Raw genomic sequence first — 11,888 nt, forward strand, 5'->3', positions numbered from 1 at the left:
TGCGAGGGCTTTCTCTAGTTGCAGCAAGCGGGGGCCACTCTTCATCGCGGTGCGCGGGCCTCTCACTATCGCGGCCTCTCTTGTTGCGGAGCATAGGCTCCAGACGCACAAGCTCAGTAGTTGTGGCTCACGGGCCCAGTTGCTCCGCGGCATGTGGGATCTTCCCAGACCAGGGCTCGAACCCGTGTCCCCTGCATTGGCAGGCAGATTCTCAACCACTGCGCCACCAGGGAAGCCCTGCATCCATTTATTTATTTATTTTTTTTTTCTGGACGCCGCACGGCTTGTGGGATCTTAGCTCCCCGACCAGGGATCGAACCCGGGCCCTCAGCAGTGAAAGCATGGAGTAATAACCACCGGACTGCCAGGGAATTCCCGGTATCCATCTATTCCTTATTCCACCTATCATTTTCTGAATTATTATTTTTCATATAATATTTCCACTTGTTTCCCTTTTGTGTGATGTCTGATTCTTGCTTCATATGGCTGATTTCTCCTTCTTAACATTTTTATCAGGCTTATTGGAAACTTTTGGTGCGGCCATTCCAGTAATTCTGCTTCAGGTTGTGTATGTTGTTACATTTGCTGCCTCTTTCTGGCAGTGGTACCCCTCAGGCCTGACATTCTGAAGGTACTGGCTATTCTAACTGGTATATGCACTGGGGGAGGGTCCACGCTTGGCTCCAGGCTGTGTCACTCCTCGTGAGCGTAAGGATCTGTGTACTCGTTTTCTGTGGCTGCGTGTCACATCGCCACACACGTAGCAGCCCGGCATAGCACACCTGTATCATCTCACCGTTTCCGCGGGTCAGGAGTCTGGGTGCAGCTTAGCTGGGTTTCCCGTCCTCACGAGGCTTCAGTCCGGGTGTTGGCAGGAGCTGCGACCTCAGCTGAGACCCCTGCACCCTCCTCTGGATTCCTCTAAGCTCATGTGTTTGTTGGCAGAATTCACTCCCTTGCAGCTGTGTGACTGAGGCTCTTGGCTCGGCGGCAGTAAATTAAGACCAACCAAATGAGAACAAGGAAAGGCCATTTTTTCAGAGCTTTCAATAGCAAGGGAGTCGGTCACCATTATTTGAGTTTGGCAGAGACTCGAAGGCAGGTAGGGGGTTGGGAAAGCTTTACAGCGGAGAAAAGAGGCAGCTTCAGTTCCGGTGTGCCCGGACCAGGGCTGCTGGGCTGGGGAAGTAGGAGGCGGGCTGACTAGCCGTGAGCATCCTGTGTGGCTGGTTCGGGAGCGTGTTTGGCTTCTCTGCTTGGTCCCACGTTGGAAATCGGGACAAAATCAGGAGGCTGTCAGTTATTAATCAAGTTCTGGTTGTTTTGTCAAGGGGAGCGTTAACCTTCTCTCCTTTCATACGACACAAGTTCTGGGCACTTTGGAACAATGCAATGGCTACAGAGGGCGTTGTTTGGCTTCCTGGACCAGTGGCTAGAGACAGTGGTCCGATGTCCTACAATCCTGGTTACTATAGATAACGGCTTGGTTTCTGGGCTGGTTGCTGCAGGTTGTGGGTCAGAGTTCTCTTTCTACCTATGGCCTGGCCACTGTCTGTTGGTACACTGTCCTCAGCTCCTAGAGGCAGCCCCTGGCACATGGCCCTCTCCTTAGGATGTTCACAACATGGCGGTTGCTTCTTCGGGACCAGCAGAGAGCATCTGTCACTCTAATGCATCCTAATGTCACCGAAAATTCAACTCACTATCAAGTTAAGAAGAAATAAAAAGGAATTTTATTCAATCCAAACTGAAGGTTATAACCTGGGAAGCAGATTCTCAGAAAGCTCTGAGAACTGTTCCGCCTGTTAGAAGTGGAAGGCATAGTCATACGCATTTTCGAGACGAAGGATTATACATCAAAGTGACATCCGGATATTTTACATAAAGCTCACTAAGGACACATAGTCTCGGTAAGCACCTACAAAGCGAGCAGCAAGTCACCATGACTCCCTACGGAGCTGAGAAAGAACACCGTTCATTTAAGAAGTTGCATTGCTAGCATCAGAAGAAAGAAGAAAATTGATCTTTACGTTGGGCAGGCATTCCCATCTTTGAGGAGCTCTGGTTCACGTGTAATTCAGATGCACGCTGCACAGCGGGGAAGGAGGGAGGAGGCCCAAACAAATGCAGAGAGAGAATTTTATGTTTACTTTTTCTTGTCCTGCCTTAAAATATAAATTTTATTTCATCACTAGTAAGACGGGGTTTTTTATATATGTCGTTGTGTATTCACAGGAGTGACAGCCATACCTTTGCCATGTTCTATAGGCTAGAAGCGAGTCACAGACCTGCACAAATGGGAGGAGAGGATTACAGGATGGAGCTCCAGGGGTGGGGAGCATGAGGGCCTCTGACCCCACGTCACACTCTGCCTACTGCAGTGGGGGAAGGGAGGGGCCCTTGAGCAGCGCCTCAGGCCCTGGAGAACATTTGTTGGTCACGCCCATTACTGGCTTCCACCAAAAACATCCCTGGTCCAGGTTTCATCTTTAAACTCAACACTGGGAGAAAACCATTTCCCCCAGACTCTGCCAGCCCCACCCTGGGGTCTCGAGGAAGGAATGCCCAGGGGCTGCTGGTCCTGGGAGCCTCCTTCCAGGGACAGTCACCACAGCGGGCTTTGGTGCTGCATCCAGGATGCTGGCTGATTCCTGTGGGGAAAGGGCCCGTGGCCGCTGTTGCAGGGTAGTGGGGGTCGGGGGGAGAGGCAAGAGCAGAAATTAGAAGCTTTCTTCTAATTAAAAGTGGGGATTGATCACCTAATCCGCTACCCAGTTCTCTGTCTCTCTAATGATGTAAGTGAAAAACTCTATTCCCTCAAATACCATCGCATGCGTCCATAGCTTTACTTGTCTCTTCCGTGGCTTCCTTCACATGCAGGATCCTCTGGCTCCTGCTACGGGGTTTCTCGCCCATTCCTCTCCACCATCAGTGCTCTGTTATACAGGGGGCAGCGGGGCTCAACCTTGGCCGTACATTACATGCACCTGGAGAGTCTGATAAACCCCTGAGGCCCAGGTCACAGCCCTGACCTATTAGTCTCTAGGGTGAGGTGCCGGCAACAGCAGCTTTATAGCTATCAGGTGATTCTAATACGTAGCCAAAGTCCTAGAGAAGTCTAGAAGCTGCAGCCTGTAAATCAGTTCTTAGCCTTGCTATACTTGGGGATCACCTGGAAAGCTTTTAAAAAACAGTGTTGCCCGGCCCCCAGCACCAGAGGTTCTGAGGGAACTGGTCTGGAGCGTGGTCAGGATTTTCCAAAGCTCCCCAGGTGAGGGCAGCATGCAGCCAATGGCGAGAACCGCTGGTCCTGCATCCAGGTGGCAAGGTGCCCTCAGGGAACAGGCTTGGTCCTCTGCTTTTCTCAGTAAGAAAAGGGGCATGTGCCCAGTTTAAGTGTGATTGATAATGAGCGTGGCGAGAACACAAGGGTGTGTTGCTTTTGTCCTGAAAGTTGAAACGATCAAGAATATTAGCTCAAGGATAGATCAGGTTCCCTGCTGTAGGCTAGTTTTCTAAAGGAGCCATTGGAATTCCCCTTTGCTATCGCATTCAGCACGCGTTTTGATTTTATAAGTAGTGTTACGCCCCCATCTCCTACATCGGGTAGTCACCTTGAGCTTGAGAAGCCATCCCCAAACGTGCAGTGAGGTCACCGTCCACTGGGGTTGCCGAGGGACCCAGCCGGAGCCTGAAGGGTAGATCCGCCCGGCTGGAAGGAGAGAGACAGAGCAGCCAGGCCCGAGGTGCAGAGCTGGGCCCTGCAGGGCGTGTTGAACAACAAACCCAACAGATCTGGGAGAGGAGATGTCCTGTAGAGGACAAACGTCATCTGACGGCCTCGGTGACACTGTCATTGTCAGCTACAGGTTTACTTTTACAGGTGCGTCCTGCTCTGTAATCATAAGTCAGTTTTCTAGACTTTGTTTAGAGGTTGATTCTACAGACTGAGCACCAATAAACCACATTAACACTGTTATAACCGGTGCTAACTGCAGCCTCATCATGAGCTAAGATGAATTTTCCTTCTCTGTGAATCCAGCGTCACTAGTCCCATGACATTTAAAGGGAAATGTTTCTAGCATCAAGGTCAAATGAATTCTCTTCTCGTCCCCCTTCAATTCCTCAAAATTATGATTGTGCTGTATTTCAGCTCACTTCATGTTTGAATCCTTATTTTCTTAAATGGTCCCTTCCTCAGGAGGTTTCTAATTGCCTTTCTTTTTCTTCCTTCTCCCTCCTTCCCTCCCTCCCTCTCTTCCATCTGTCCTTCCTTTTACAATTTTTTATTGTTTCTGCTGTCAACAGAGGACATTTACTACCACAGACCTTCAGGAATATCCAGACTTTCAATTCTACAAACTGCTGCAGAAAATCCGCTTTCTCTCTGAAAACGTGCTTCCAGAGACTTCTGCATTTCTGCTCCAATCTGAATTGCTTATTTTCTAGATCTGCAGGGAATTATAGTCCCAAGGCTGTTTTGGTTTTTTTTTTTTTCCTGTATTTCCAGGGTAGATCCATTGTTTTCTATCAATAGCTCTCAAATCTTTTTTTTTTTCCTCATTTTATCTCAAGAAGGGCGCCAAAAGGCTAACTTTCAGAGTCTGTATATGTCTGAAAACATATTTATTTTGCCCTCATGCTTGATTGATATTTTGACTAACAGTGATATTTTAGGTTCAAAATACATTCCCTCTTAATTTGAAGACATTTCTCCATTGTGCTTCACTATATGGTGTTGTTGAAAAGAGATCCAATCCATGCTGGTCTGTATCTCCTTCTCCTTATAATTGATCTGATTTTCTTTTCCTCTGGAAAGTTTTCTTAATCTTCCAAGTTGTAAAATTCACAGGGATATGTCTGGGACTGGAGCGTTCCTACATTGCTTTGCTGTATCCATCAGTATCCTCTTATCTGCTTTTATCTTCAATAAATTTATCATAGGTTCAAATTTCCTGATGAATTTCATGTAGATTTCATTGTTTTTATGGATTTAATTCCTCTTGTCCACCTTTACTTTCATTTTAAGAGGACTTGGGGAGGGGAGGGAGAGAAATGTGCATGATTAGTCTGCCATTTGGAACACTTTCTAGAAACGTAGTATTTGGATATTAAAGGAAAGGGGGACGCCCGAAGACAGAAAGACGTGGAGATCCTTGACTTTCATCTCGGAGAAATGACTTGGAGAGTCTGTCCCATGCCTCTCCCTGAGTTGCTTGGTGGTTGTTGGCAGTCCTTGGCCTGTGGCAGAATAACTCCAGCCTCTGCCTCCGTGGCCATGTGGCATTCTCCCTGTGTGTCTGTGTCCAAATTTCCCTTTTATAAGGACACTAGTCATTGGGTTAGGGCCCACCTGACTCCAGTATGGTCTCATCTTTACTTGATTATATCTGCAAAGGCTATTTCCAAATAGTGCCACATTTACAGGTTGCAGGGCATAGGACTTGAACATGTTTTGTGTGTGTGTGTGTGTGTGTGTGTGTGTGTGTGGACAGGGGAGATACAATTCAATCTGTAACAATTATCAAAGTAAATTAAAAGATAATCAAAATAGTAAAATGTGACAAATCTTGTTATTCTTTGAACAATAGTATTCCTAGCTTTACCAATAGCCCCAACTTTTTAAATACAGAAAGACTGGTTTATAAATACCTAGATTACTGAAAAATTGAAAACTACATGCTCTCACCTCTGTTAAGCTCCTAATTAATGCATGCAATCGGAAAAAAGAATGATAAACACAAGTAGTCCTCTACCATGAATGGCAAAACAAATATAGAGAAAGTGTGTTCATACAAGCATGAAAACAATCAGTGTATCACAGAGGAAGGAATGCTTCCAAACTCATTCTACGAGGCCAGCATCACCCTGATACCAAAACCAGACCGATATCACTGATGAACATAGATTCCTCAACAAAATATTAGCAAACCAAATCCAACAATACATTCAAAGGATCATGCACCATGATCAAGTGGGCTTTATCCCAGGGACGCGAGGATTTTTCAATATCTGCAAATCAATCAGTGTGATACACCACATCAACAAATCAAAGAATAAAACTGTGTGATCATCTCAATACATGCAGAAAAACCTTTCGACAAAATTCAGCATCTACTTATGATAAAGTCAGTGTATCTGTTTTAAAAAGGTAACCAAAGTTTGTCTCTTGCTTCATCTTATTTTTAAGGTGACAATAATATTTAAGAATGAGCTTCTTTCATAATGCTTTAATTTCTTTCTTTCTGTAGAATCCCTCCAAATAGAAATTAACACTATATTACGTTTCAATTTTTCACTGTTTTGTGCATGTATTACACTTAGAGTGAGAAGCATCATAGAACATTTAATTCCATATCCAGCACTTTTCTTTTCCCAGCCCTTGTATGTACTTACAAACCCCCAGATCCTCAAAATGCTCCTGGAACCAGCTCTACCAACTCACTGGTTCCTGCGATAATGAGTTAAAAATTCTTAGACCCATACTTGTCCCCTTCTTTTATTTTTGCATGAGAGTTATCTCAAAAAACTTTTTGAGTCTGTGCTTTGACATACTTATGACTTTTTCTCTGTATCCTTGTTTTGGTGGTGGGATATAAGAAGTTATGTGTCAAAGCTCCGATGGTGTGCTTTCTTGTGCCAGGCCCTTGTAGGTCCCCCTGAGGAGGTGACTGACCAAATCCCCTCACTGCTTTGCACTTACGTGTGGCTAGAATCACACAAAATGCCAGAATTAAATACCTCCTTTGTTTTCATCTTGTGCTTTTTTGCAAATGAAAGTCTATGATTGCTTTAAAAAACAGCTATTGTGTAAGGGGAAGAGGGGAGATGAATATTGATAAGAAATCATTGAATCTGCTTTCTAGGGGGCAGGATTTCGAATGGCCTGGACAGCTGTGAAAGAGGCATTAAAACCCATTCCCAGTTGTTTTGTTTTATATTTGGGTTGGGGGTGCCACCTAGGGAAAGGAGTAGGGGGGACAGGAGGTCCCTAGAGAAGGAAAATTCAGAGGCTGTCTGGGCTAAATAGCCAGAATTTGGCATGCAGAGAGCTGTGATTAAATGACTCTCATGAGCTGCCTGAGGAATGTTTTCCTTCTCACTCACACCAAGATGACTGCAGGATACCACCAACACCATGGATGACTGTTGGTGCTCCCCTGGGTGAAGAAATTATCCCAGGCCTCCCATGCTCTGGGGGCTGAGTCATCTGTTTCTCCACTTCCTGGCTGTGTTTGCTTCTGGCTTCAAACCTGGGTCCCCATTATCATTTCAAAAATGACAGCCTAAATGTCCTCCCGGTGGGACCTGTCCCCACATTCACTACAAAAAATTGCTGTTATATAAGCCACTCCCCTCCTTGTTCTATTTTCTGCCCCCTTTTGCTACATGCAATGACTTTCTTTGCTGAGCTATTTTTTCCTCCATAGGAAATCTCTCATCTTGCAAGTGAAGCGAAATCTTATGGGGCTTAAAAGGAAAAATGTAGAATCAGTCCCGGCTTCATTATAGAAAGGAGACAGGCCTGTTTAGTTCATCAGTACCACACAGGAATTTCCAATATTAGCAATACACCTGGCAGCATTTCCAAGGGGTCCGCGTCTAAAGAGTGGGGTGAATCTGAAGATTGGGTGAGAGTCACCCTGAGTTAGCTCTTGGCCCTTCAATTAAGTTCTCCGCAATTATTCCTTTATCCAATGAAAATGAGGGCTTATTAGAACAAAAAGATGACTCTCTTGCCTTCCAAATTCACCAATCCACCCCCAATTTCAAGTGTGTTGTTCCCCATCATCTGTGCCTGTCCCCATTTGGTACTTCCTGTAGCATCCACGGATGCCAGCAACAACGCACAGTGACCTCCTAGAAAAGAGTGTGTGTAAATGGCCACGTGTCCCCTGGAGAGCAGAGCGGCATTTACTGGCAGAGCTTCTCAAACTCAGATGTTCGTACACATGACCTGGGGACCTTGTTAAAATGCAGATTCTGATTCGGGAGGCCTGATTCGAGAGCCCTCAGGAGACGCTTCTGCTGCTGGTCTGGGGAGCACCTGTGAGCACGGCTGCCCTGAGGCACCCCTCCTATTTCCGGGCGGCCGGCCTCAGGACCCAGGAGATGCTGGGGCAGAAGGGGCGTCTTCTGGACACCATGGAAGAAAATGTACCATCTTTGTCCGCCCAGTCGGCCCCTTAATACTCTCTATCTGCTCTGCTCAGTACTGCAGCCACTAATCACATGTGGATCTTTTAAAGCAAATTTAAATTAATTAAACAAGATTTAAAATGTTATTTTTAGGTGCCCGGAGCCACCTTTCAAGTGCTCAACAGCCACTCGCGCCTCACAGCTACCATATCAGACAGCACAGATGTAGGACATTTATATCATCTCCGAAAGTTCCAGCTGACGGTGCCATTCTACAGGAATTCCCCAAATCTCTCGTTCTAGTCAAAGCCGCCAGGTGCAGGCCTAACCACACTTTGAGCAGCAAAGACCTACAGGACACAAAACATTCCTTTTTGGATCTGCACAATAAAATATCCCAAATGGTCTGATTATACTTCCACGAGCTGTGATTCTGAACCAGGGACACAGGTAGAAACACCAGGTAGCCCGAAACAGGTAACCACATCACCCAGCTCAGAATCATGGCAGGGGTGGGGATGGGTAATCGTAAATACACTCCAGGTGATTCTAATGTGGGACCAACGACCACTGCTTTAGGACTGAACTCAGTCCCGTGACCAGCACCGACACACAGTGGGGAGGCCTAGGATTTGTCTTCTGGGCTTGTTGTCAAAATAAACCACTCTCCGGGGAGGGGGGTGGGTCTCTGAATAGTGAGCACAAGACTTCTCGGTTTGGTCTACTTGCAGATTTTTAGTGCCTGCACTTTCAGGTGAAGTCTGAGACACAAGATTGCAGCTTTAACAACTATTATTACTTTAAAATTCTAATTGGGACTAAGAAACTTGAGGCCCCTGAGCCGCGAAGTTCTCACACAAGAAGAGGTGTTTTGCACACATTGAGGGTAAAACTGAAACCTGCCTCGTTTACAGAAGTATAGTGGAGAAAGTAAAACATTTTTATGGTAACACATTTCTGACACCCATCAGTATCCCTCTGAAACTGCTCTCAGTGTATCCGTTGCCCCCGGAACGCCCCTCTCACTGGGAAACAGACACTGCCTGGGCCAAGCAGGCCCATGAAAACCACACAAACGGTTACAATTGAGCTAGTTCATCTCTATGGGATTTGTGTCTCCAATTGCCCTTGTGTCCAGACCTTGCTGGCTCCTCTGAATTATGCCTTTCACAAGAAGGATGCTATTATGGCCACCATGTCATTATCCAAGAGCTTGAAAGTTGGGCTAGAAATGTTCCCTGTCTTTAGTTCATGTATCACAGAACCTGGGTCTCCCGGTACCCCAGCCCTCCCTGTCTGGGGACTTGGTGTGTGTCAGCATCACTACTCAGCTGGTAATGAGAGCCCTTGAGGAACCCAGCTCTGCCCACCTCCAGGCAAGCGGAAGGGAGAAGTCAGGTCAGGCTGTGACACGTGACAAAGTGCCAAGTGAGAATGATCAGGACCAGTGACGGATGAGAAGTGGGGGGAGGAAACAGAGGGACCCGGTCTGCTTTCCAGACCACTGACCCACAACCGGGAACTCTCAGAGGAAACAGTGACACATGACGTCACCTCCCTGCAGGGCGTGCAGGGAGACTCACCACTCACCCCGAAAGGCTGTCTTGTCGCAGCATTCACACGTAGAAACTGTGAAACTTTCTGCGTAGCCAGCCCACCCGGGTTAAAATACCACCGGGCCAGAATTCCTTCCTGAAACAGATACCAAAATGGAGTTTACAATTTGGAATTGGATTAGATTCCTTTTGAGAGTCATACGAACAACAACGCTGTTACCTGGTCATCCAAGGCACGTGAAGATCTCTTTTATATCTTCAAACTTCTTGTTCTTCCTCCTAAGGAGTATGCTTGGTTACCATCCAGTCGGCAGGTTAAATTCTGCCTGGGAGTGAAAGAGCTGCCTCCATTACCAACGGGGCTTGGAAAAAGAAGAAGTACTTCACATTCAATTAACTGTAACGTGACACACGTGAGCCTTCCAGTAGCAAAGCTGCCTGGGAAGCTAGCAGTTTACTTGATGGGTTATGCTACCGCTTCTTAGCGCAGGGAGAGATTTCCTTGCCTTCCAGGGACCACCCCTGTTCCGGCATAGCCAAGTATAAAATGTTTTATTTCTGGAAGGGAAGACTTTGCCTTTCCTCCTTGTCCTACCCCTCCCCGATTGGGCATAGCAATATCTAAACCCACTTCCTGACTCTGAGCAAAGCTTTTAGTGGATATAAAAAATGTGGCTTTTACCATGTCATTCCAGAGCCCAGTGTGCCCCCTGAGGTTCCTGTGGATAAGCCAGGAAGTCCAAGTGAAGGTCGGGCTGCAGGCACAGCCATGCCCGTGATGGTCTCACCTGGGAGAGGTAATCATTTCCAGGTGGGAGCTGATCCAGGCCGACTGTGGATGCAGGTTTCTGAGCCCCAGGCAGGATCTCGAGCTGGGGGTGTTCTGCTCCTGTTTTATAGGCAAGACCACGATGCAGACACGTGTGACAGTCTGAAGCACTTGGGCCATGACGGCCGACGCTAGTGCAAGCCTCTTATTTCTTTTTTGAGTCATGACATCTTTGTTGGGTGGATTTGCATCAAAACAACATTTTTAGATTAGGAACTTATTTAGACATGGTTGTAATGTGCAAGCAGAAGTTTTTGTGTAGAAAATTTCTCCTATATTCACCAATACTTTGTCTTGTTGGAGTTTAGAACAAAATCTTTTTCACCTGGAATGAAATTGGTGGTTGCCTGCTCACATCTCTCTCAATCTAATAATTCCCCATAATCGTGGCTCTCCTGCATCTTCATCTTAAACCATTTGCTTTGATCTGCTTTAGTTTTAATTTAAAGGTTGTCTTTGGCTGGGAGCAGATGCACCCTGCCAGATGATAGAGAATGTGGGTTTTGAAGAACTGACCATATTTCTATTCCTACCTTCAGCCATTCATAAATCTTCGTGGAAGTAGAAAGAAGAAAGAATTTTGAAAGAATGAAAGAAATAGTACACGTCTGTATGTGTGTGTTTTCCATAAGCTGTAAACCAATGATACTGGTAGATGCTGGTGTAGGAAAAATGTGGCTTAATGGGCAAAAGACATTATTTACACCAGTGGTTCTGGAAGTGGGACCCAGACCCAGCAGTGGTAGCATCTGGGAGTTGGTGAGAAATGCACATTCTTGGGCCTGTCCTTAGACCTACTGAACCAAAAACTCAGGGGCGGGGCCCCAAAATCTGTATTTTAATAAGTCTCCAGGTAATTCTGATGCGTGCTTGAATTTGGGAAACACTGATTTAGACAATAAGGTGAGTAAATGCGGGTAAATGCATTTTTTCATATATGAAGTTGAATAATATTTAACTTTTAAGCAACTGGAGGGAACAATTCAACCTGATATGACAATGAATTTTTAGATATTATAGAACTAGTATTTCACAAACCTGTAACCAGTGGACAAAATAAATTCTCCTAACGATAAAGCAGCAGGCATCTGGGTTCAAACCCGTTGGTGGTTAGGGTAAAAGTGTCTGACCAGAGCATAGGGTTAGTACTGTATCCAGCATTTGAAGAATGAATCATCTTCACCAGTCATGGGACAGGGGGGAAACGTCTGACTTATGAGAAAGAAAGATACGAAACTGAGTGGGTACATTTTTTTTTCTGCAAAAATTTTAAAAGATTAGTTTTATGCTGAAAGCATGTTGCACATATGTGCATCTCTTTTTAGCAATAACCTATAGGCATGGCTCAGAAGTATCCAAAAAAC

The 11,888-nt window shown here is 45.9% G+C and overlaps 1 pseudogene; it reads right to left on the reverse strand.

Annotated features, from left to right (window-relative positions):
• Positions 1-1,322: 1,322 nt before the first annotated feature.
• On the reverse strand, positions 1,323-1,365 carry LOC118882126 (annotated as a pseudogene).
• Positions 1,366-11,888: the final 10,523 nt, after the last annotated feature.

The sequence above is a fragment of the Balaenoptera musculus genome, chromosome 15 (assembly GCF_009873245.2).
Source record: "Balaenoptera musculus isolate JJ_BM4_2016_0621 chromosome 15, mBalMus1.pri.v3, whole genome shotgun sequence".
NCBI classification, from domain to species: domain Eukaryota; kingdom Metazoa; phylum Chordata; class Mammalia; order Artiodactyla; family Balaenopteridae; genus Balaenoptera; species Balaenoptera musculus.